A 25,838-nucleotide genomic window follows, 5' to 3' on the forward strand; every position below is an offset into this window, starting at 1 on the left:
CCTGCATTACCTGGACTTTTGATGTGCAGGACACAGGGGCAACAGCTGCTTTGCTTCTGTAATTTGCCAGGAAAGTGGCAGAGAGGCTCAGAAAGCAGAAATGCTGGGCAAGACCCCAGGGATTAGGGAGACCCCAGGTGGGAATAGCATACCAGCCACCACTGAAAAAGTAAGGCTCTTTGTTAAACCCACTAGTCCATGAGCTCCACCAGTAGGGACACAGACTGAGAAATCTAAGCCTCCCAGCACCTAGAAAAGGGCCAGTCACATGACAAACTTTCAATAAATGAGACTGATTAATTTTCTGGCAAGGAAAAGAATAACATAGATTCAAACAAAGAATACATGTTGGTGGGGGGACCTCCCTGGTGGTGCAGGGGTTAAAGTCTCAGCATTATCAAGCTATCACCAGCCACTGTGGTACGAGTTCGATCCCCAGTCAGGGAGCTAATCACATGGGGCAGCAGACCTCTCCTGTCCCACCCCCTGCTCCCCTCAGCAGTGTATTTCAGTAGATCCGCCTGTTCTACTCCCCACTCTGTTTCTGGTGAATCTTCTCACCCCCCACACCTCTGACCTATGCCCTAGTTCTTGTATGCATAAATAAATAAGTTTTTTTTTTTAAAAAAAAAAGAATATATGTTGGGCCCTACCTTCTTTAGAAGTCAAGGAGAATAGCAATTACAAGGAATCGCATTGCCTGTTCCATCATAAACTGGAGATCATAATGAAATTTCTAGATGAGGTGAAGGGTCTGAATGGGGGGGGTGGTCAGTGTCCCTCCACCAAAAAGGAGTCATCAAATCAGCATTAGATATGCGAGACATTGGGGAAAATACCTGTAAAGGAGAAAAGGGGAGGGAGAGGAAGGAGGAAGGATGAGCCTTTTGGCCACACTGCATCTGAACACTCAAAAGAGAAAGAATAAAGGGTAGGGGCAGCCTCAGAACCAAGGCAGCTCTGGACAAATCTTAGGTATCTCGGACATCAGAGAGAACTGCGTCAAGTTAGTGTCATTTGCATCCTAAGTAACTACGCCCAGGAAGATGATATGAAGATCAAGCGATGATGCCATAAAATCATTGAGCACCACTTGGGGCCAAGTAAGTGCTCAATAAAGACCAGTTGTCCTTTGCAGGTTCCACGGGAATGATGCACCTAGAGTACTTCCCCAGTTGTTCACACAGGGTAAGAACATATTCAAAGTGTGGTAGCTGTTACTTCTCCGTGCAGCTGCCTTGAACACCAATTCATTCATCCAGCAGCCCAACCAGCCAGGAGACTCACAGAAGCATATTGCCAAAACTCCAGAGATGACAAGCTAAAAAAACAAAATAACTGTCTTTTTTTTTTTTTTTGTAAGTGGCACAGTTTGTTGTAATCACTACTGAGCTCTGTGTGGTGTCTTGACCCTCAGCAGAGCTCTTCAAAAGGGTAAATCCCTTTGGTACTGGTCAAGTCAGGACAAACTGAAAAGTAATGGTAGGTTGCTGCAGAAAGTTGAACATTTTCAAAAGGAAAAAAAGGGTCAAGGAAAATATTCATCATGTTTCTAAAATCCAGATTTAGATGCTGACAAGAGTTATGCATGACACACAACTCTACTACATCTGATGACAAGGAAGATTTAATAATTACTTTTTTAAAGGTTGATGTACTTAACCATTTTTCCAAAAATACCAATGAAGAGGGGAGGAGGGGAAGGGGGAACAGATGGAAAGTGACAAGATGCATCAATTGCCCACATCATTTCACAACACCAGCAGTCAGAAGACACTCAGCCAGCAAGTCATCAAGCTGCCATCTTGGGAGCCAGCTCCCATTGGCAGATCTCATCTTTAACTGCTGCAAACACATCCCATCCTTAAAAGATAAAAAGAGAGGGCCTCCCTGGTGCCACAAGGGGTTACGCACAGCACTATGAAGTTATCCACAGCCCCTGCAGCATGAGTTAGATCCCGGGCCAGCCAGAGAGCTGCCCACATGGCGCAGCAGACCTCTCCTGTCTTGCCCACTGCTCCCCTCAGCAGTGTATTTCAGTCGATCTGCCTGTTCTGTTCCCCACTGTCTCTGGTGAATCCTCTCATCCCTGTACGTCTGGCCTGTACCCCAGTTCTTGTATGCATAAATAATAAATCTTTTTAAAAAATCAAAAAAGAAAAACATTACAGAATGGATCTTGCTGGATAAACACCTTATGAGTGATCTCTTGATGGATCATGGAAAACGAAGGTTCAAGTCATGGCCATGCAAGTTATGACACAGATTCATCTTGTTGGGTAAGGACAGGAGAGAGGTACGAAATTAACATTTATTCAGTAACTACGGTGTCAGTCCTCTCCTTTATCTTCACCCTCTCGTCCATGAAATAGGTAATTAGTAAACCCATTGTATAGATTTGGAGTTCGAAATGGTTGAACAATTTCCTTTAGGTCACACTAGAAATGACAAGGACACATCTGTCAGATCTAAAACCTGTATGTCCAATACCATCTCCACCCTACGAATGTTTATCTCCCTCCCTCCATTCTTTGTCTCTTCCTTTACTCCTTCTCTATAAGAATTGGTGCTCAGGATGAAGGAGGTCTATCCTGCTCAAAAACTATTTGAGTAAAAACATAGAAAAGCAGAAAGGAAATTCAGACTAGCCAGGCCATTGGTCCTCAAAAGGAGCTTAAACCCTGGATGGATATTCTGATAACCTTTATGGATGCTCCTTGACTCACGATGGGGTTGCATTCTGATTAACCCATTGTAAGTTGAAAATACTGTAAGTTAAAAATGCATTTAATAGGCTCAAGGGGTTAAGCGCCACACAATGAAGCAATCCGCAGCCTCTGCAGCACAATGTCAATTCCTGGCCGGCAAGGGAGAAACCACATGGCACAGCAGACCTCTCCTATCTCACCCGCTGCTCCCCTCAGCAGTGTATTTCAGTCAGTCTTCCTGTTCTGTTCCCCGCTCTCTCTGGTGAATCCTCTCACCACCACCCCCAACATTTCTGACCTGTACCCCAGCTCTTGTATGCATAAATAAATAAATCTTCTTTAAAAAATTGCATTTAGGGCCTCCCTGGTGGTGGAGGCGGTTGAAAGCCGCACTGTGAAGCTGTCCGCAGCCTCTGCAGCGTGGGTTCAATCACGGCCAGCCGGCAAAAATCCCACATGGCACGGAGGACCTCTCCTGTCTCGCCCGCTGCTCCCTTCAGCAGTGTCTTCAGTCCATCTGCGTGTTCTGTTCCCCGCTCTGTCTCTGGTGAATCCTCTTACCCTCCCACACATCTGGCCTGTACCCTGGTTCTTGTATAAAAATAATTTTTTTTAAAAAATGCATTTAATACAGCTAATCTACTGAACATCATAGCTTAGCCTAGTCAACTTAAATTAGCTCAGAATATTTACAGTAGCCTACAGTGAAGCAAAATCTCATCTCACACAAAGTCAATTTTATAATAAAGTAACGTGTTGAAGACTGCACTGGAAGTGAAAAACAGTCACTAGACCATGGGTAATTTACTCCGTGATCCCTGATTGGGAGCTGGGGCTCGCTGTCCTGTTCAAAATCACAAGTACCCTAAAGCATATCACTAGCTCAAGAGAAAATCAAAATCCAAAATTTGAAATACAGTTTCTACTGAATGTCTCTCATTTTCACACCATTGTAAAGTTGAGAATTAGTATATCAGGGGCCATTTGTATTTGAATGGCTTCTCTGTTTTCTTTCTTTCAACCCTTTGGGATCTATGAGGAATCCATGCAGATTACAACTTTGAAAACAAACAAAATCTAAGAAATAGAATGAGATTGAAATTATGATAATAATTCCCCATATTTTTTTTTACCTGATATGCTTAGGCACATTCCTAATCATTTCATTTATAGTCACTCCAAGAATTTCCAATAGCAAGGGTGTGAGGTAGGGACTACTGCCATCTGCCCTCTGGGTCTTTATACAAGACCCAGAGAAGTAAAGTCACGTGACCAGGAAGACACAAGCCAAAGCAGCTGGTTCTGGAGTCCTGGCTCAAATCCACCACATTAGTCCCCTGCTGCACCTCCCCCTGCAGTGACCCTCAGGGCTAATGGCTGTTGCCATGGTCCCTGAGGTCCGGCGTGGGCAAGGAACCATGGGCGCAGGGGGAGAACAGCAAACTCCCTAAGATGCGGAGAAGCCGAATGCCTGCCAAGAGATAACGACCACCAGAAGCTGCCACAAAGATGATTAAAAGAAATGCTGACCACCTGGAGCCTTATCTCGCTTTCTCAAGGCCCATAAACTTTATTCTGCTACAACTGTCTCTCTAAAATCTTTCCTTTTTCTGGTCATTGATTGCTAATTAAAAAGCATATGTAATTTAATAATTAGGCTAATGCAAATGAAACATTACTAAACACTGTGTTATAATAGAATTGTAGTTTAATAATCTTTCTATTATGTGCTTAACTTTAGTACCTTTGATATTAACTGCATTATAATATAAATTTACCTATGACAATTAATTATGAGTAAACATAAGTAAGTAATAGTAGTAGTAGTTAGTACAAAAATATAGAAAGAGTTAATAACCTGTCCAATTAGGAATAAGACTAGGTCCAGGTGTAACTTCGGACATAAATCACTGCCCTGTCAATTAAGCTAAGCCTATGAGCAAACTGATCTCTTTGATGTTCACTGTTCCTATGCCTTTAGAAAAAACATATATATACTGACCACTAACAAAAATAAAGTTACACTCAGATTTACACTCTCTCTTGAAGTGTGTCTGTTTGTCATTTCTTTAACCGAATCCCTGACCACCCTGCGCAGTCTCTCAACCCTGAGACTGCTGTGCTGGTCCGCGGCAGTCCCCAGCGGATAAACAGATTCAGGAACTTCTAAACAAGAGGACTTTGCCTGAAGAATCAAAGAATCTGGGAAAGCACAAGAGAGTGGAGTTGCTCAAGTCTAAACAATGAATAAGCCAGCATCGGGATGGGGACGAGGCTGCACATACAGCTACCCATCAAACCATCCTCCAGCCCAGTCTCCAAAGGTTCGTGTGAACCTTAGCGATGGAGGGTAAAATAATAGAGCTGTTAAACTGGAAATTGCTGGAACCCTAGGAAGTCTTGGCCGCTATAGGAGACGGCACTGCCCTCCACCTCTCAGGAGTTGCTCACAGGGTACTAATGTCAGAAGCAGGAGCAGCAGCAGAACTGGAGGCAGAGATGCCACTGTTGGTTCTCCCTGAAAAGGGAAACCCCAGGCTGGGGAGAAAGAGACAGCAACTGCCTCGGGTTGCCAAGAGAAAAGCAGACGTGTTCACACAAGTCCTTTCAGGAGGGTGGTGTTCCCATAGGACACGGGAGAAAAGACAAGAGAAATCTGTATATGTCTCTATCATCAGACCCTTCCTTTACCCTTGGCTGGTGTAATCTGGAAAGTTCCATAATCTTTATCCAGGAAAAAAAAAAATCAATCAAACTCCAGTCAGGTGTACATGCACATGTGCACCCAAGGGGATGCACGTGTGCATGTGGATAGACGCATGTGTGCTTCACTTATGATTTTAACAATTGTGTATATTTCCTGCTCCCCTGTGGCTCTGAGTTGCTTAAAAAACTAGAGAAGAAACTGTTAACCTTTGTGGTGATTTCTTCTGCTTAAATATCAAAAATTCTTCTTAGAATTCTTTAGGAGAGAGCCACATGGAGCAAACTCCAACTAATAAAATGCATCTGGCTTGCTTTTAAGATCCTGCAGCAACAGCACCTCCCCATTTCTATAGTCCTCATTCCCACCCACACATGCTGTTCCTTCTGTCCTCGGGGGTTACCTGCTTCACCTCCCCAAGCTGCTTGTGAATCCAGCAACACATTTACTTACTTATTTCCCTCCTCGCCTAGTGCCCAGCCAACAGTGGTAAATCCTGCAAACCTTCACTCAACGTGGGGTAGCTGAGACCCTTGGTCAGCTCTCCCCCTGCCATCCTGTCCTTGCCATCTTGCCTGCTTGCCCACAATCTCCAAATCTGGAATGATCTGTGGAGGTGAAGAGAGCAGAAAAATGCACCAAGGCAGAGAATCATTACTGCAAGGCACCATGGAGGTCTCTTCCATCATTCATTCGGCAAATGTTAATTGACCTCATCCAGAATGCCAAGCAATTCTTAAACCCCAGTGGAAGGTCAAGCAATGAGATAAGCTTATTTCTTTGGTTGTCAATTTATTCTCTTTTTGTGAAGCTCTAAATCATTATAAATTTCAGTCACATATTGAATCAAAACCTTCCTCCCCATAATTTAGCTCTTTTCATTTGGATCTTAGTTTTAACTTCACTGTAATTAAACCATGAGGACTTAAATATAAAAAAAGAAGAAAGAAAAAAACCTAGAATGTTTGGGGCAGGGGAATATAGGTAAACATGAGGGGCTTTTTTATAATAACCTAAAACTTTAGGTCATAAGAGATTTTTTTTCTAGATATGACACCTAAGGAAAAATTAAATTTTGATGGATTTAGCCATATAAAAATCTGAAATAGGTATATAGTAAATCAAAGGCAAGAAGCAAACAGAAAAGAAATATTTGCAACCTAGACAGCAGACAATAAGCTAATAGTCTAATATTGAAATCTTTTAGTCAATAAGAAAAAAGATAATACCAGCAGGGGGAAAAAATGAACAATACACAAACAGGCATTTCATAAGAAAAGATTAAATATGTCAAATAGGAAAGAAAAATGCTTAACCTCACTAACCATACAAAGCATATATATGAAAACAAGATACCACATTCACTTTTCAATCTGGCAAGATATTTTACAATCATAATCCCAGGTGCTAGGGAGTGTGGGGGGCCGGTGGGGGGTAGGGGTAGGCACAGATACTAACACACACTGATGGGGCACCCTTGGAAACAGTTTGGTCATTCGTATCAAAAAACTTAAAAACTTCAAAGCATTCCTAACCCTTGGAATCTTAGAAGCTCTGCTTCTAGGAGTTTAAGAAAACACTCAAGAGTGTGTACAAAAGTTTATTTCCAAGGCTGGTGAACCCAGCCTTCATTAAGATCAAGAAAACTGGAGAAGAAAATGCACAAAATAGAATTTTATAAATAAACTATGGCAAATTCCTGAAAGAGAATACAACACTTAGAGATGATGTTGCAGAAAAGCATTTAGTGATTTGAAAAGATGTTTATGACATTTAGTTATAAAAAAGTCAATTTGCAAATGTCTAAAATTGAACTACACTATACATACCATGTGCATTTGCTTGGTGGGGAAAGATTTTAATAATTTCCAAATAATTTGGAAATTTGAATTGTTTCTCTCTCTTTGTTTCTCATCTGTAATTTTCTAAATTTTTGCAACATGAATTTCTAATTGTAAAATTTTGTCTTGTCTTAAAAGCAAAGATTGCATGCAATGTGTTAAGACACTCTAATGCACAATTACTATATGTTAAGTCTTTCATAAAAAATAAAGCCCAGGGACATTTTTCCCCTGATCTTATATTGTCGACTTTTTGAACCTAAATGCTAGTTTTTGCACTTAATCCCGCAGAATGTCATCATTTTGGCTCTAAATTTCAGTCTTCAATTCCTGTTTCTTCCACGGACTCCTTAGCTTCCTGGAGCTGCACCTTTGAGAAATTTAATAAACATGCCTTCTCTTCCCTCCTCCATTCCCTGTGGGTATGGAATTGGGGTCCACTGTGGGGCGATGTCCCCTATGCAGTGGGAAACAGATCTGAGAAGTGACAGGCAGTTCACCATGTCAACCCTCAGGGCCCGAGGGGAGCGGGGTGGAGGAGGGGGCTGGCATAGACACAGAGAGGTTATGTGCAGGAGCCACAGAAAAACATTCTCCCTCCAATCTGATTACAGAGCTGAAGAAATAAAACCTCTAGGGCCGGCTCTCCTGGCTGCCTGCCTCGCCCGCAGACCCAGGCACTGTGGGTGACCCACTCGACATCACTCACTTAAATGGCAACGACATCTGACAGGCAGAGCACTGAGCCTCGGCCCCGGGTTTCCATAATGTGGTTAGAGTTGGAGAAATTATTCATCAGAGAATATTCTAAAGCATTTAGTGTCCCTGGATGCATTAGGGGCAGGTTCTGTCAGCCTCCATGATGCACCTCTGTGTATTTATCCTGAAAACCCCTGCGCTGGCTCCACACCGGTGCCCTCATTACTCATCCCCAGAAGCACAGCCGGTCTCCATGACGCACAGCCACACACCCTCATCACGGCCCCTTCTCTCCCTCATTCCCTTCTGGGACTCTTCTGGGCGGCTTGCCCCCTCATCCCTAGGAGCTACAGTCCCCAGCCAAGATCCAAAAGTTTCCTACTGTTGTCCTTACCCTCATCCTATGCCCAACTGTTCCTGGCTCCCAGAATCTCTGCCTGTCCCTCCTGTCCTTCAGGGCCTGGTTCAGGCAACCCACTCCTGCAGGCTTTTCAGCTCTCATTAGAATACTGCCTGCTCTGGGGTCCTCACAGAGCACTTGCCTTGATTTCTCCCTGTACTTCTCAGGCAAGAGGCTAAGGTAGGAGAGGGGCAGGTGGGTGGTGACCACTATGGAGGAGAGACCACCACCCACTCTCTCAGACATAAAGCCAAGTGCATCAGCTGTGTGCCCTGGCTGGAGTTTCCTACGCTCGGATTTCCTTTGCAGAGAAGAGAGGGTTTCACCATCACTCCCAGCAACCATCATTATATAAACATTTACCTACCTTAATAATCTGAAGTCTGAGAATTGGAAAAAATCTCCACTTACAAAAGAAACTCATCATAATTATCATCATTGTTGTTCATAGCCTTCATTTACTATGCAGCTGCTATGAACCAAGCATGTCCTGTGTATACTGTTTCTAATCACCACAATAATACCAAAGTACTGTTTCCTTGTTAGAAATGGGAAGGTGAAGTCACAGAAAGCTTCTGCGATTTGCCCAAGGACTCACATTTGCTAAGTCAGGACTTCAGCCTGAGCTCTCACACCAGTCTTGTTCTCTGGGTAGACTTTAAGACTCTTCTGCAGGTTATTCTGAGATTTACTGAGCTGTACTTAGGTGTTTTTGTTGGGGGAGGACCAGGGTTCTGGGTTAAGAGTAGGGTTCTCACTTCAATGTAAGACTGGAAACCATGAAAGACATAGAAGAAAACACAGGCAATACACTGTTTGCATCAATCTTAATAATATCTTTGTGGATTCCTCTCCAATAGCTAGAGAAACAAAAGAGAATATAAACAAACGGCGCTACATCAAACTAAAAAGCTTCTGCACAGCAAAAAAAGCTATCATTAAAATGAAAAGATAGACTAATGAATGGGAGCAGATATTTACAAACCATATATCAATCAAGGGGTTAATATCCAAAATAAATAAACAACAGATAAACTCAACAACAACAAAAAGACCTAGAACTTGATTAAGAAATGGGTAAAGAATCTAAATAATCATTTCACCAATAAAGACATTTCACCAACAGACACATGAAAAGATGTTCTATGCTGCTTGTCATCAAGGAAATGCAGATCAAAACCACAATGGCTAGAATGGCTCTCATCAAAGAGTAAAAATAATAAGTGTTGGGAAGGATGTGCACTTTTGGTGGGAATGTAAATTGATGGAACCACTATGGAAGACAGTGTGGACAGTCCTCAAAAAATTAAGAATAGAACTACCATCTATGATCTAGTAATCCTACTTCTGGGTATTTACCTGAGAATATGAAAACACTAATTCAAAAAGATACATGCGCCCCAAGTTTATTGCAACACTATTCCCAATAACCAAGATATGGAAAAAACCTAAGCACCTGATGATAGAAAAACAGATTAAGAAAATGTGGTCTGATGCAAAAGAATGAAGCTTGACTACTACCTCACACCATGCACAAAAACCAATTCAAAATGGATTAAAAAACTAGACATAAGACCTGAAACCATAAAATACATAGAAGGAAATATAGGCGAAACACTCCATGATATGCACCTCAAAGACATCTTTACAGACACATCACCCAAAGCAGTGATAGTGAAGGCAAAGATAAAAGCTGGGACTACATCAAATTAAAGAGCTTCTGCACAGCAAAAGAGACAATAACCAAAACAAAGAGAAACCCCACCAACTGGGAGAACATTTTTGCACCCAACACTAATGATAAAGGACTGATCACAAAAATCTGCAAAGAGCTGATGAGACTCAACAAAAACAAAGAAAATAATCCAGTCAAAAAATGGGCAGAAGAGCTAAAAAGAAACTTCTCTGAAGAGGAAATGCAAATGGCCAACAGGCATATGAAAAAATGTTCAACATCACTTGTAATCAGGGAAATGCAAATCAAAACTACCACGAGATACCATCTTACAACAGTGAGAATGGCACATATTAAAAAAACTAGCAACAACAAATGTTGGCGAGGATGTGGAGAAAAAGGAACTCTCCTGCACTGTTGGTGGGAGTGCAAACTGGTCCAACCACTATGGAGAGCTGTGTGAAGATTTCTTGACCTACTAAACATAGAGCTTCCATAGGATCCCACAATTCCACTCCTAGGTATTTACCCAAAGGACACAGAAACATAATCAAAAAGGGCACCTGCACCCCTATGTTTATAGCAGCACTATTTACAATAGCTAAGTATGGAAGCAACCCAAATGCCCAAAAATAGATGACTGGATCAAGAAGATGTGGTACATATATACCATGGAATATTACTCAGCATTCAAAAAAGATAAACACATGCAATTTGCAGCAACATGGATGGCGCTGGAAGGGATCATGCTCAGCGAAATAAGCCAGAAAGAAAAAGAAAAATACTGGATGGTCCCACTCATAGCAGGAATCTAGAAAACTTAAATAAGGGACCAGGAAAAAGAATAATTATAAGAAAGAAAATATCAAAATAAACAAACAACTATGAATCAGAGACACTCTATGGGGGTGGGGGGCAGGGAAAGGAGGGATTGGGGTCAAAATAAGGGGGTTGTAATTGTATGGGGAATATAAAAATAAAATTTAAATTAAAAAAAGAAAATGTGGTCTGTACACACAATGGAATATTACATAGCCATAAAAAGATGGAATCCTGACATTTGCAACAAAATGGATGGATCTTGAAGGGATTATGTAAGTGAATTAAGTCAGAAGTGTCCTCATCTGTGAAATGGCAAACTGATTCACTGAAGTCCCAGCAACTTCAGTCCTATGTACCATACACATCCTGGCAATGAGCTCACCCATTCCTCAGAACATAATCGACTTGGCAAGGTGGCTTGTGAAATAAAGAGCTAGTAAGTGTTTCAAAGCCACCACAACTTGAAAGATCCCTCAGAAATATTTTTAAAATCTTAAAGTATCATACAGATAATTTAGAAGTCATTGTATGGTTTATAGAGTGCTTGTGATGAGCACATTTCAGAAACAAGCAGTTTACCAGTTGTCCTGGCAAACTGGGAAGGTTTGTTAGAACCTGGGGAGCAGAAAGGAGCCCTACATTTTTAGTATCTCATTTAAAACCTTTCCTTCAACAGGTACTTAATATGAATAGGTAAAAGTCCAAACACCTGAGCTGGCCCAGATGAATCATAACCAGTTAGTCTCAGGACAAACTGCCAGTCTTATCACCTTGCACAGTTATCTTCCATTTCTGTACATTGCAGGCTTCGACTCTTCCTTCAATACCCAGCTTTCATGTCCTCTACTCAGCAGAGCCTTCACTGATTCCTGTGGGTAGAGGTAATTGTTTCTCCAACCCTGTTCCCACAGTCCTTTTACACACTTTTCTACTATAGCGCTTCTTACACTGTATGCTATTTAAAGGTTTTGGAGCATGCCTCCACTGTTAGTCAAGGAGAGTGAGCTGGACAAGAGTCATGGTCATGTTCTGGTTATCTTTGTATCCTGCATACCTAGCACATATCAAGTACCAAGTAAATATTTTTAGTACGCACAACAATTAATAGCTTCCTATATTGGTGAAAATAATCACTGCAATTCAATTAGATTTTGCTTGAGCTTAATAAATTAATCCTTCATCAATTGTCAAGATCCCAGTAATACAGCCTGTGTAACTGAGAAAACTTGAGCGCCTCCTTCTATGGAGGATTATCTTGCATTATTCTCCTAGATAATCAATTACAATCAAAAGACTTTCTTAGAGGGCTCAGTATCACTTCCTCGCTCATACAATCAGTCTTCTAGCCATGATATTGCAAAAGCACAAGCATCATTCAAAGGTTGATTTATTGCTCTTGTAAGAACATGAAAGCTTATGCCACTGGGATGGCACCCAGTTGACACCCTGGTCAATATCTGCAGCATGATGAATATTACAGTGTGAATCAGGTTTCCTGTGGTGCCATCTGGGAAAAAAACAGTCCACACAACTCTAACTCAGCCTCCACAGTTGTGAAGGAATGAGTGGTGTTACAAGGAAAAAAGTGAGAAGACCCAAGTTTAAGTCCTAGCTCTGCCACCTATCAACTGAGTCACTTCGGGCAAATCACTATCTGGAAAAGTGATTTCCTCACCTGTAAAAATGAGATAACTCCCCTTGCCTTGTTGTGAGGACTCCACAAAATTACCCTGATAGGGTGGTCAGTGAACATATAAAGGCTATGAACATAAATCTGTGTCTTTGCTAGGCTTTCTTTCTGTACCTCAGTCTTGGGGCCCAGAATCTTATTAGTATGCATCCCAACAGCATCTAGAACAAGAAGATGAGGGGAGAATAGAAAACAGAACTAGAGGATTGACTCCTTGGCAGAAAGAGCACCTTATCCAACAGGACTACCAGTGGGACTGATAGAAAGTATCTGGGGAAACAATCACACAGATTCTTTCATATTCACATACATAATACACACACACACACATGCTGAGTATGATATTAGGGACAAGTTAAGAGAAAAAGTCCATTTGTTTTGGCCATAAAAAAATTGACAAAGTATTCTCCTTTATGGGAACCCCTTACTATCTGTGCCCAATTTTACGCCACAAACAGTTTTAAATTCATGTTGGTTTTACTTGGCTATATATGTCAATACACATGTTGTATCTATTTTTAAAAATTAAAACATATATTGGCTTCTGTTCTTGTTCACCAGAAAAGAGCAATGTAAAAAAACATATATGGACACACCCATTATTATGACTATTACTTACCTTAAAAAAATGAAAAATAATAAGTGTTAGTAAAGATACAGAGAAATTCGGAATTCTTATACACTACTGGTGGGACTTTAAAATGGTGCAGCCAGTTTGGAAAAGAGTATGTGGCTTCTCAAAAAGTTAAACATAGATATACCATATTATACAGCAATTCCACTCCTGGATATACACCCCAAAGAATTAAAAGTGGGGACTGAAACAGATACTTGCACAACAATATTATTAGGAGCATTGTTCATAACAGCCAAAAGGGAATGTTACAGGGCAGAGAGAGGGGTACCCCAGAACCCCCAAACCTGTCTACTCTAAATAGGTTCTGACATCCACCACATCAAGACAAAACATACCCTAGTACATAAGACCTTTAATGGAAAGGAACTTTAACACACTAATAGTTAGTGTGCAACAAAGACAAAGAATAAAGATTCCCAATCAAGCACCCAAAGTTACCCATCCCCTTGTGGGTAAATGCCCAGCCAAACAGGGTTGGCCCAAAGCAGGGCCAATGAGGCCTGAAAGCCTGCTCAAGTCTAAGGCACCTTCTGGTGGGGACCCATAGGAAAGGGGCAGAAGGGGCAGACAAATTTGGAAGGAAAAGAGTAAAAATCAAAATCAAGATAAAAGCTGCCATTGTTAACCTCCCACGGGTCTCTCACCCACATCTGTGTCACCCAGTCCAGGACCAAGAAGCAAGTGCAGCTTTTCCCCATGTCTCTCTGCTCCACATGCCTCCTCCAGGTCTCCTTCTGGCTTCCCATCCTCCTTCCTTCACCCAGTCTCTTCTCTAGCTTCTCCTCCCTGCTCATCTCTACTCTCCCTTGAGTGGGGCAGGGAACCTGGAACCTCCCCTTTCCCTGGGGACCACCCTGTTATAGGAGCTACCCAGCATGTTTATGAAAAGGTGAATGGATAAGCAAAATATGGTATATCCACAAAGCAGAATATTATTCCACCTGAAAAAGGAAGGAAATATTCTACAGCCTGGATCAGCCTTGAACATATCATGCTAAGTCAGACATGAGAGGACAAATATTGCATGATTCTACTTGTAGAAGTAACAGACGAGGCTAATTCATTGATACAGAAAGTAGAATGGTGATCACCACAAGTTGGGGAAGGGGTAACAGCTGTGGGATGATGCAAAAGTTCCAGAGAGGGATAGTGGCTGTGATTGTCCAGCACTGTGAATGCACCATACTGAATTCGTCAATGTTGTTAAAAGGGTAGATTTTATGCTATGCATATCTTTTCACAATTTTTAAAAGCTTTAAGAATATATATATGGAACACTTTTCTGTGAGGCAGAGATTGAGATGGTTCTCAATTTCTCCTGAATTGTTTCAGTATAATAGCTGGCAAGCTGTCAATGGGAGAAAGTTTCCAAGCTGGCCAGCTCAGCTCCTTTCTGGAGCCCTGCATTTGGAAGGTTCCTGAAGGGACACAAATTTCAATTCCTCTTCTTGAGCATCCAAAACCCTGCCAACAGCACTGGCAAAATATCGAACTAGGTCATTCCCCTTCCGGAGCCCGGGACTCCCCTGGCAGGTCCCTGACTGAAAACAACTCTGCCCCATAGTCCTGTCCTGAGCTTCTATATCCGGTCACCAAAATCACCTGCTGGGGCTCCAGCGAGGCAATCAGAACTAACTCAACCAACTGGTGGTGTGGACTTAATAGCTTAATAGGCTGCCGCTCCCAGAAAACATATTTGCATTTTTACTGAGTTTTCTGGAAACAACAGTTTAAATAAAAGGAGTAAATACAAATCTATTCTCTCAACAAGAATTCTTTTAAAAAAAAATACTTATTTATGCATACAAGAGCTGAGGTACAGGCCAGAGGTGTGGGGGAGTGAGAGGATCCACCAGAGACAGAGCAGGGAACAAAACAGGTGGATTGACTGAAGTCACTGCTGAGGGGAGCAGCGGCCAAGACAGGAGATGTCTGCTGCACCATGTGGGTCTCTCCCTGGCCAGCCGGGGATGGAACTCATGCTGCAGAGGCTGCGTATTTCTTCATAGTGTGTTGCTTAACCCCTTGCGCCACCAGGGAGGCCCTCACCAAGCATTCTTGCTTCTGGAACACACCACTGCAGAATCCTTTTTCTGCCATGGGTGTACAGGTCATATGCTGCAGGTAAGGCCTGAGTTGACCTGCCCCATGGAAAGAATAGAATGCAGGGCAGCTGCAGACAGCTAAGGGCACCTTTCTGAGCTTGGACCCCAGGCTTAGAAAGGACACACTAGCTGTATTTTCTCTCTCTCAAGTTTCCCCTCTACTTGCAAAGCTTGTGCTGCTCTATGAACTGGCCAGCTCAGCTGCAGCCGCACAAGCCTCTCAGGTTACTCACCTAAACCACATTTCAAACAGAGGGATTGGTAAATAAATAACACCACCTTCCCACCCAGGAAATCCCATAGGTTGCCTGAACAAAGGCAAGGCCAAAGCAGCTTTCATCCTCAGTGTTTGTAGTTATTGGATTAACCCCACCCAAGTCCCCAGCTAAGTTTCCTTAACTCAAAGCTCGAGTGTTTTGTTTTTTTTTTTTTAATTTTTATTAAGGTAACATTGGTTTAAAACACTGTATGTAATTAATTCAGGGGCTTAAGATTTGTAAAACACATTGAAACTTGTTCCCAAATGAGCTGGGACAGGCCTCAAGAGGCACCTTATTTTCACTGGCTGAAAGTAGGTCATTTGAGTGCCCCAAAACAGCTCTTGATCCAGGAGCAATCACAGTTTAAGGTCCTTGAAGGAGGCAGGAAAGAATAGGGGTTCCATGAGCATGAACTCATCACTCAGGACATCTCACCCCCAACTGGCCATTCTAGCACAAAGGGGTGAAGGTTCTCTGGTGCAAGCATGGAAGGAAGGACTGAGCAGGCACCTTGGGATCAAGGCAAGATTCTCATTGCCCCTCAGTTGAAGTTCTCGCTCCTCCCAAGAGCCTAAGAGCAGCTATTAAGCATTTGCAACGCATCCGGCACGCACTGCACACCGTTGGGTGTGACCTCACTTAATTTTCAAGTAAAACTAAATCTATCACCCCCTCTTTATAAATGATGGGACTGAGGCTCAAGGAATTGACTCTGCAGGAAAGCAAATTTGTAGCTCCCTGTGGCTCCCCTCAAAAATAGAGTTTCAATTTTCTAAGATATAAAAGCTCTGGAGTTTGGTTGCATTACCACATAAATCAACTTAACACTGCTGAACTATACACTTGAAAATCGTTAAGAAGGCAAATTTCATGTCATGTATATTTTACCACAATTTAGATGTCAGTTAAACAAGAGTACACATAGGTAAAATAGACAAATTAAAAAAACCGGGAAACAGCTCCATGGTACAGTATTTGGGTTAGGATAGTAAGCTTGGGGGCCATTCCCCATGCACGCAAGATTTGTGCATGATTTTATAACACTCTTTTTTAAAAAACAAAAAACAAAAACTTTTGAGAACATATTGTTCTAGCTACCCATAAAATCCAAAGCTTAAAGTAATCATCATCATCATCATCATATTTTTTAAAGGTTCAGGGGTGCATTCTTCCATGAAGGATCCTTGTTTTTCCCAACTGGAGGTAGATGTCTCTCCACCATCCTGGATGAGTACTGGCCCCTTGCTCCCCCTTTGAGGACAGATTTCAGTGACACCTGAAGGCCTTCTGGAAGGGAAGTCTACTGGGGGTGAGATTCATGCCTTGTCCGTCCTGAACCCCAACTGAGCTGAGCCCAGGGCATGAACTGAATGGGGATGACACATGGAGGAAACCATAACGACTTGGTGTGCTTTCTGGGTGCCTCCTTCCCAGGGATGCTGTCACTGAGAGACCAACAGAGACACCCAGCCCCCATCCTCTGGAATCAGGGCTGACCCTTGCCTAGTGTCAGAAACTAACACCACTGTATAAGCCCGTGTATTTTCTTAGTCTCATACATTTACTTGCCTTGAAAATATCCAACAGCTGTGCATTCCACAGTTGACTGTACATTAATCATGCATCACAGGGGAAAGTGCCATTACTTCCAAATCTTCTGCTGACACACAGACGGGCACCCACTTCCGAGCTGCTAGGGGAGTGGAGACAGGTCTCCAAATTCCAGCTGGCCCCTTTCTGAATGCCATAAAGCCTCAGACATCTGGCTGGAGAGATTGGCAAGTGCGTGGTCCCTTGGCCATGGACTGCCTGATTACATAAGGGTTTGAGGCCATTTGACAAAGCTGCGCTCACTCTCTCCAGTCCTGCTAAGGTCTAGGGGCAGCCCCCTCAGCTCGCTGCTCCTATTCCTGCCTCTATTTTCTTTCAGTCTCTATTTCTCCCAAGTCTCTCGCTATCACTGGCTTGCTCTCACCCTTGCTATCTATCTCTCTCCTTCCATAAATTTAGGACAGTTCACAATAAGATTTAGACTCACAACATTAATTTTTTAAAGCCCAGCAGTTCCAACTTGCTGATGACCTACTATGTGCCAGGGACTTTGCAGGCACTACTCTAAGCCTCAAAAACACCCTGCCTCCACATCTGACAATGAAGATACAGAAGCATATGTGAGTCATGTGACTGTCCCAAGTCACACAGCTGGGAAGAGCCAGGATTCAAACCCTGATCTGGCCTTTGCTCTCCAGATACTTTTTCCTTTCCACAATCCTTTCGGGGCCTCTTGCAATGGCTGTTACCTGGGCCACGATCCTGAAGCTGGGAAATGAAAAGTGATTCACCAGAGAGGTCAGGCCAAATGAGGGCGGAGCAGGGGCCCGGACTGATGGATCAATCGGGAAGAGGAAGGAGGAGGGCTACCCGTGCAGAAGAAACCAGAAGAAGGTTATGCAGAAGGAAACTGTTTGTTGTGAAATATTTAATTATTGCACTTGGGAGTAATTTATTATTGGGAAAATTAAGTGATTCCATTAGCCTCCTGTCGCTTTCCAAAATAAATCTGTCAGATGGGGTGAGGGGAAAAAGGAGATGAGAGCGCCTCTGTTTTAATTTGTTTTTCTGCTGATTGCCAAATGGCGGTCCAGACTCCATTTATCTATGCGAGGGGAGTTGGCCAGGGTCCTGCATGAGCCTCTCCTACATTCAGCCCCTCAGCAGTAGCATTTCCATATCAGAACAAAATGAGTCCAGCTTGCGGAAATGGGGGAAGTGCTCAGCCCATCCAGAGAGAAGCAGGGACCTGGGAGCCTGGGACTGAGCCTGAGCCCCAGCCCAGCTGGCCCCAGGCCCCAGGCAACTCACTCCCCAGCTCATAAATGAGATTCTCAAATGGCAATGCCCTTCACCTCCACATCCCCTAAGCAGCCACTGATTCAAACTCCCTGCAATCATTGCGCCTCAGCACAGCATTTAGCTTATGATAAGTGCTCAATCAGACACCACACACTCCTTCCAAACTCACCACCAGGTACTATTGCTATCTGCCTCTAACAGATGTGGCTTCAGGGGAGCAAACGCTGGGGGCCAGAACAGGAACCCGGATCTGAGCCCTCAGCCAGTGCTTTAAGCCACTGCCTTGCACTGTCACATCCCTCCCTGAGTGTCCTGAGAAGCTCTGCACGCCCCTCCATGGCCTGCATCCCCGCAACATGAAGTCCTGCCCCCTGGGTGGTGAGCAATTGAAGACCAGACACTGTGGTTTCCTTCTTTATCTCTGAACTGGCCCAGAGCCTAAGCAAATGCAAAATGCCTTATTACTTTCTGCATCCCCATGGCTTGGCACTCAACAGGTACCCAAATGATTTTGTTGATTATTATATTATCACATTTTTATAGAGAAAAATATTTGATTGTACATTTATAGATATAATCATTTTATTTGTATTATATGATTAATATATTATTAAATATTAATTGATCACTGTAATATGAAATTTCTCACTTAGCTGAATGGATAACCAGATCTTAATCAAGGGAGAGTGAAAAATCTAAATATCTGAAGAGAGAGGAGCTGAGGACAGTCCAATTATCCTATTGGGGAGAAGCCAAATTATGTCCTTCTGCCCAACGGCTGCAATTTCCTCAGCAATAGCTCTGTGGCTCCATGGAGATAAATGCCACCAACTGATAAGGGTGCCAGGGACCATGGCCACAAGAATCTGCCTCTCCCAGATGCCCGGCCCTGGCCATGTCTCCAAGGAGTGGTACTCATTCTCCTGGCACATCTTCCTGGCTGTCCCATCCATCTCTCACGAGATAGCAGAGCAGCATGGCTCAGCCCCTGAAGATGGGGCCAGCAGCTACAATAAGACTCGTTCTTGGCCACTGGCAGAACCGGAAGCACATGCTCTTCCAGAGGGTTCCAAGCCAGGGCATCAGGCTCTCAGGGATAGCAGTGCTGCTGGTGTGCACACCACAACTTCAGCAGCAATGTACTCCACTCTCTGAGACTCAATCTCCTCTGCAAAATGGGGCTACTAGTCTGTTGGAGATTAAACACCATTATACTTGTGTTGTGCCCAGCAAAGTCTGGCATTAATGGACTTTGTTATTGCAATAACAAGGAGTTTCTCCTCCCTGTACTGCCTCACCTTTCTAACTGACCCCTGAGCAGATGGTTCTAGAACTTCTTGACCCCTCTGAGAACTTAATGCAATAGAAGACTCTCTACCAGTCAGGAGGTGTTAGACTGTGCTGTGGTTACAATTTTAAAACCTCTACCACTGAACATAACTGCACTTTACTGCCAACTCCTGCTCCATGCCCAGCGTGACTAGCGGGCTCCTCATTCAGAGGCCCAGGCTGCTGGAGGCTCCATCTCAATCAACCAGTCCACGAGTATCACTGTGGAAGGAAGGAAGCTGGTACATCACACATCACCCTTAGAGGGCCTGCCCGGAAGAGACACAAGTCACTCGACTTGGCTGCAGAGGCCACGGCAGCAGGAGCTAGCTGACATCTTGGATTTTTGAGTTTTCTTCAGGAGCCCTGACTTGGTAACTATTGCACACACACACATTTCACTTCTCTTTGAGCAAACTGTAAGCACCTGGAGGGCAGGTGCCCCTGGGGGCACGCTCCCGGGTGCCTAGCAGAGCTAGTACTCCAAAACAGTGTGATTGACTGGGGCAGAGACAGCAAACTGGGAAAGGGTGACGTTTCCATCAGTGCTGGGGCCCTGGATGACAGGGATGGGCTCACGGCTTGCTCATCTCTGCATCTCCCATTCTCTGACAAGGTCTGGAGCTGACCCAGGGCTCAGTGAATACTCAGACTCATCTGGGATTGGTGATCTTGACCAGCTGACTTGACTGCCCTTCTGTGTCCTTATCTCTAAGCCAGGGTGAGTGAATTCCTTCCCCACTGTGTCTGTGGAGATCAAATGACTCATGAGAGAGTCCCCACATAATATATACGGTTGAATGGATCCCTGGTCAACAGAACTTGTCATTTCCCAGTGGACGCCACACCCAACGGAGAAGGATGTGAACCAGAGAGTGGACTGAAGTATCCTGCTTTCTACCAAAACAGGCCAGTCCAAAGCAAAGAACGAAAGGGTCATGTTTCAGGAAGGAATGTCTGTGCTTCTAAGACGTGTCTTCTCACCCATCACGTCCAGTAACAATTCTGCTGCCCTCTGATCCTTTCTCCTGGCCTTGTGGGGACAGCGAGGGGACACTGGGTCCCCAGTCTACCTTATTTCCTTTTCAGGAGCGCCTTGCTCAAATTGGCTTGCCTGCCTGAGCTCTGCTCAGATTCCTGCACATCCTATACATCAGGGGAGAGCCTGGGCCCTGAGGAGCAGCAGGAAAAATCAGAAAGTCTATCTTATGCACAGACAAGAGGTTCTGAGCAGTGGATGGCACAGGCCTGGGGTCCAACACCATTCCCAGCACCCACACAACCAGTAACACCCACAGGAAGACCATCCTGAGTGGACTCCCAGCTCGGCCAAGCACGAGCCGTGTGATCTCGGGGAAGTCCCTCCGTCCTTCAAGCTTCAGTTTCCTCCCAGCACCTGCTTACATAAGGTTGTTGTAAGAACATGTGGAGATTATGTCTGTAGAGCATGTAATCCAGGACCTGGACTTGTGATTGGCTTCTGAAGGGGGTGGGGCAAAACTGAGCCCCCGGCCTGAGGGATCTGAAGCTATTTCCAGGTAGATAGTGTCAGAATCCAGATAGTAAGACACCCGGCTGGTGTTACAGCACTGCTTGGTGTGGGGAAACCCTCACCCCTCTGGGGTCAGAAGTGGGGTAGTCCTGTGAGAGAAAAGGAGAAACACAGGAGGGGAGCTGTGTTTTTCTCCTCAGGTGTTAAGAGCACAGGCCTGCAGTTAATTCCCAGATCTAATCCCAATCTGACCCCTCACTTGCTAAGCAACTTTGGTAAGGGGAGTTGTTATCCTGCTTCAGTGTCCTCCTCTATGAAATTGGGGGTTAACGGTGTTGACTTCAAAGGGGTATTGTGAGAAGAAAAGAGAAAATGAACAGAAGGAATTGTGGAGTAGAGTTCAAGGTCAATAAAAGCCCTTGGCTACTCCCACACACATGGAGAGCACCACTTCCAAAAGCGAAGCCAGCTGTGTGGACAGAGTTACCATCCACACCAGCCAGGCCAGGAATCTGTGCCTCCACCCTTTAGTCAGAGGCCAAGAGGCTACAGTCACAAACGCACACGACCACTCCCCAGCTTACTTTTATCGGCGGCTCTGCCTGGGAATGGTCTCCAGCACGCAGAGCTGGCATTCAGGCCCAGCCGTCCCAGGCCTCTCCTGAGGGACACTTGGCACGTTGCAAGCTTAGTCACCACACATCAGACGATTGATTCAGATTTCTTCAATTCCATTACCAAGCCCTTTGGGAGCCAAATGGGAAAAAGAATCAGTGTATGTGCTGGTCAGAGAAGCAGCGGCGTCCACACAGCCTTCCTACCCCAGTATGTTCGACAGCCACACTGCAGGGCTCTACGGGGAGCACTGTGCACGCCAGCTGAGACAACTGCCCGGTCCCTCTGTGCCTGTCCCTGCCCCAGGGCCCTCTGGACCATGCCACAGTCCAGTAACGAAAGGGTAAATGCCCAGCACAGCAGGGACTTGGTTCTGCCCAACATCCAGTCCAGAATTTGTGGGGTGTTTTGGATACCCCCCATACCCTGCCCCTGGTGATCACTGGTGCCCCCCACACATAGCTGAGAGGTCCCAACTTGCTGAGTACGCCCCCTGGAGCTGGGTGTACAAGGGAAACTATTGTTTCCCAAAATTCAGCCAGCAGCCAGAACAAGTCCCCCAACAGCTGCTGAGTCCATGTTTTGCCAACCAGGACATCAGCATTCCTTCTGGAGTGTTCCACATCCCCCCACACCCCCCAGAGAGAAGAGGCTTCCTGACCCAGGGGACCAGATAGTCAGAGAAGAGGTCCGCTCTGGCTCCATGTACCTTATACCACCATCTCCTGCCCCCCAGCCTGGGAGCCTGGAAGGGAAGCAGGATGAGGGAGGCAGGACAAGGCTGGGCTGAGAATATCTGGGCCCAACCCCTGAGGTTGGGGAGCTAGACCATCTAGGGAGACAAGTCACCTCAACTGGAGAGGAACAGTCTTCTTATCATCAAAGGGGGACCTGCATGGAGCCTCCCAAGGGTGAGGACAGACCTAGAAGTCAGGCAATTAGTCCTGACTTCAAATCCTGGCTCTGGGGCTCACTGCCTGTGAGGTGATTGTACCTCTGGGAACCTCCCTTTCTTTATCTGTGAAATGGGAATGAGAATAATAACAATGTCTGCCCTGAAGGGGTTGGGTGAGGTTAAAGGAGATGAAAGTACAAAGAACAAGTAGCCTGACCCTTGGCTTGTGTGCTCAACAGATGGGGTTACCACCTCATTAGCAACACCCTGCCCCCAGGCCTGGCACAGAGCACTCGGACTAAATGTGCTTCAAAGTGAACCAAGTTGGAGTCCTCAGGAATACTCCCTGGCTCCCAGGTTTGCCTTCAAGCAGATTCCAGGGGTGGATAAAGCTGTCAGTCTCCCAGTAGCCCTCACCTGTGTCAGCAGGACCCAAAGCCCCAGAGACAGGCCTCCCCCTAGGCTCCTCCAGGGCAGACAAGAACTCAGCAGTGTTCGGGAGCCCAAGACTCCTGCAGCTGAAGCCGCTTCCACATCCCGCCTCCCTGGGGGTGGATGAATCGCCCCAGCAGGCCTCCTCCATCTCCATCAGACCCAAACAGCTTTGGCCTCAGCATTCTGTCCTCTCGCTCCCTGATCCTCCACCACCACCCTCAAGGAAAGGCCCCTTGCAGTGAATGGAGAAGGGAGTTAAACCCACACCTGTTACATCTGACCCCAACAGGCTCCACCTGATCAACCCATTGAGACAGGCCTGTGGGCCACGGTGGCCTTGCACCTGCTCACCCCAGCTGGCCCGGGCTCCCAGCACTGGGCCTGTGCAGACAATTTGGTTAACAGCGTTGCCTGTGTCTTGCTCTTCCGCGTGGGGCACCCAGTGGGTAGAGGTGGACAGGGAGGGAGTAGGGTAGGGATAAAGGATGCCCACGCCAATGCCCATGTCTGATGCACCCATGGGGAGGGCCCCAGGGGCCTCTCACAGATGCAATGCAGATCCCGGGGTTTCTGGGAATGTGTCCTTGGGGACACAGCATGAGAACAGGTCCATGCAAGAGGTACTTACGGTCCAGTGAGTCCCCCAGGTGAGGCTGAAGAGAACACGGGTCATCCCAGAGAGGTGGGCCCCAGAAAAACAGAGATGAGACCCAGAAGAGGACGCTTGAGCTCCTGGCATTAGGATCTGATATTCACACATCAAATGGTGTGGGGAGAAACACTGACTTGCAGAGGGACACTTGCCTGCAGGGGTCAAGGGGAGGTGTTAGAGGAGAGAGCACTGGAAGCCACTCTCAGCTCACGCTGCCCCTTCCAAGAAGCGGGGGTGAGCTCAGACCTTGGAGACCTCAGGAAATCCAGGTTCCCACCCTTCTCCCTGGATGCTAAAGCAGTGTCTGGAGAGGCCAACCCCCAAAGGTGGGTCTGATCTCTCTCAACCAATCGTAGTTGTCCTTTGGGTCTGGACGTGTTATTCTGGCCAATCAGATGCCAACCTGCTGGAGGATGAAAGCGCAATGAGGGGCTCCAGGCCCCGGGAGCCCCCGGTGGCCACCAGGTGGCGACCATGTGGATGTGACACCTGAAGAATCTATGTCCCCTAGTGACCAGGAGGGGCTGAGAGCGCCTCAGGTGGGGCTCAGGGAACCTCCCTGATCTAGACTCTAAGGGCAACTGTAAATGTCCTTACTAGGGGCCTCCCTGGTGGCGCAAGGTCGTGTTAAGTCCTAGAAGGCCTTCTACCTGGGACGCTGGCAGGCCTGGTGCTAGGCAAAGTGCCAGGGACACAGCAGGGGGCGTTCAGAGCCCATAAGAGCAGGGGTGATGTTGGAATAGCCACTTCCCTATAGTTCTTCACATGGCAGGATCTGGGCCCATTTTCATCACACATCTCCACTTAGCAAGAGGATGCAGAATCAGGTGTGCTGACGGTAGGAAGCCACCTACAAACCCTGACAACTGTTGCATGACTGAGTGGGTTTAGACTCCCCCACAGCTTCCCCTACAGGGCTGTTGGGAGGGCTCATGATACGCCACAGGAATACTTGCAATGCTGTTGTATCACTGTTCCTGTTACTATGCCCTTCTCTCTCCTCTGTAGTCCAAGAGTCTCTCTACACAGGGGAGAGGAATGAGAAGAGGAGGAAGAGGAAACAGGGGAATTGTTGGCTGGGCTTCAGAAAGTCAGGTGTAGATTTGGTGACTCCAGCCAACAGCACTCCCTTGGCCCAGGTGCTGTGTGTTGAGTCTCCAGACACAGGGGCTTAAGGAGGCCCTCCCACTGGTGGAAAGAGCCCACCCAGGCCCCACTCCTAAACTCAAGGCCGCACCTGAGCTGCCTTCTTCCCTCATGTCATCAAGATATGGCTATTTTGATGTGGGCACACACTCTTGGAGACATTATAGTGATGAATCTATTAATAATAACATCAGATATAATCATTTCATTGTAGTTGGTACATAGTAAATGAAATAAATGTTAGCTGAGTTCTTCATGTGACTATTCTCATAATACAAAGCCTTATGAAATATACAATGGGGAAAATGAAGCTTTAAAAATTAAAGAATTTGCCCAGACTCATAAAGTCAATGGCAATCACTGGATTATAAAATACCTCTAATCACTGGATTATAAAATACCAATGAGACTGAGGCAGGGAGGTGCAGAAGGAGACAATCTGATTCTAAAGTTCAAATAGAAAAATAAACCGAAATATCTCTGGAAACTCAGAAAAAGAAGAGCTATTAGAAAGCACAGGCTATACATGCCCAATAATTAAATCAGTGTGTTGCAGCCTATGCCCAGGCAGATATCCCAATAGAACAGAGTGAAAATGTGAGAAAAAGACCCAGCTACATATGGAATTGAGTATGTGATAATGTGATATCTCAGATCAGTAAGAGAAATATGAAAGAATCAATAAATGGTTTGGGACCCACTGGGTGGCCATCTGGAGAAAAATTAAGTCAGTTCTGTGCCCAAAACCATCAATTCCAAATAGATCAAAGAGATAAAGCTAAAGAAACTGCGAAACTATAGGGGCCTCCCTGGTGGCTCAGGGGTTAAAGGTATAGCACTATCAAGCTATCTGCAGTTACTGCAACACAAGTTCAATGCC

The 25,838-nt window shown here is 45.2% G+C and overlaps 1 long non-coding RNA gene across 2 annotated transcripts in view; it reads right to left on the reverse strand.

Moving 5' to 3' along the window:
* Nucleotides 1–24,083, reverse strand: part of LOC119233579 (uncharacterized) — a 257,802-nt gene extending 233,719 nt beyond the window's left edge. For both annotated transcript variants that reach the window (XR_008550107.1, XR_005122422.2), the window contains exons 1-2: nucleotides 23,789–24,083; nucleotides 21,800–21,959 (exon numbers count right to left, since the gene is read on the reverse strand). This is a non-coding gene — a long non-coding RNA (uncharacterized LOC119233579). The remainder of the gene's footprint in view (nucleotides 1–21,799; nucleotides 21,960–23,788) is intronic.
* Between the last annotated feature and the right edge of the window lie 1,755 nt (nucleotides 24,084–25,838).

The sequence above is a fragment of the Talpa occidentalis genome, unplaced genomic scaffold (genome assembly GCF_014898055.3).
Source record: "Talpa occidentalis isolate TD23 unplaced genomic scaffold, MPIMG_talOcc4v2.1 talOcc4.8, whole genome shotgun sequence".
In the NCBI taxonomy this organism is placed as follows: Eukaryota; Metazoa; Chordata; class Mammalia; order Eulipotyphla; family Talpidae; genus Talpa; species Talpa occidentalis.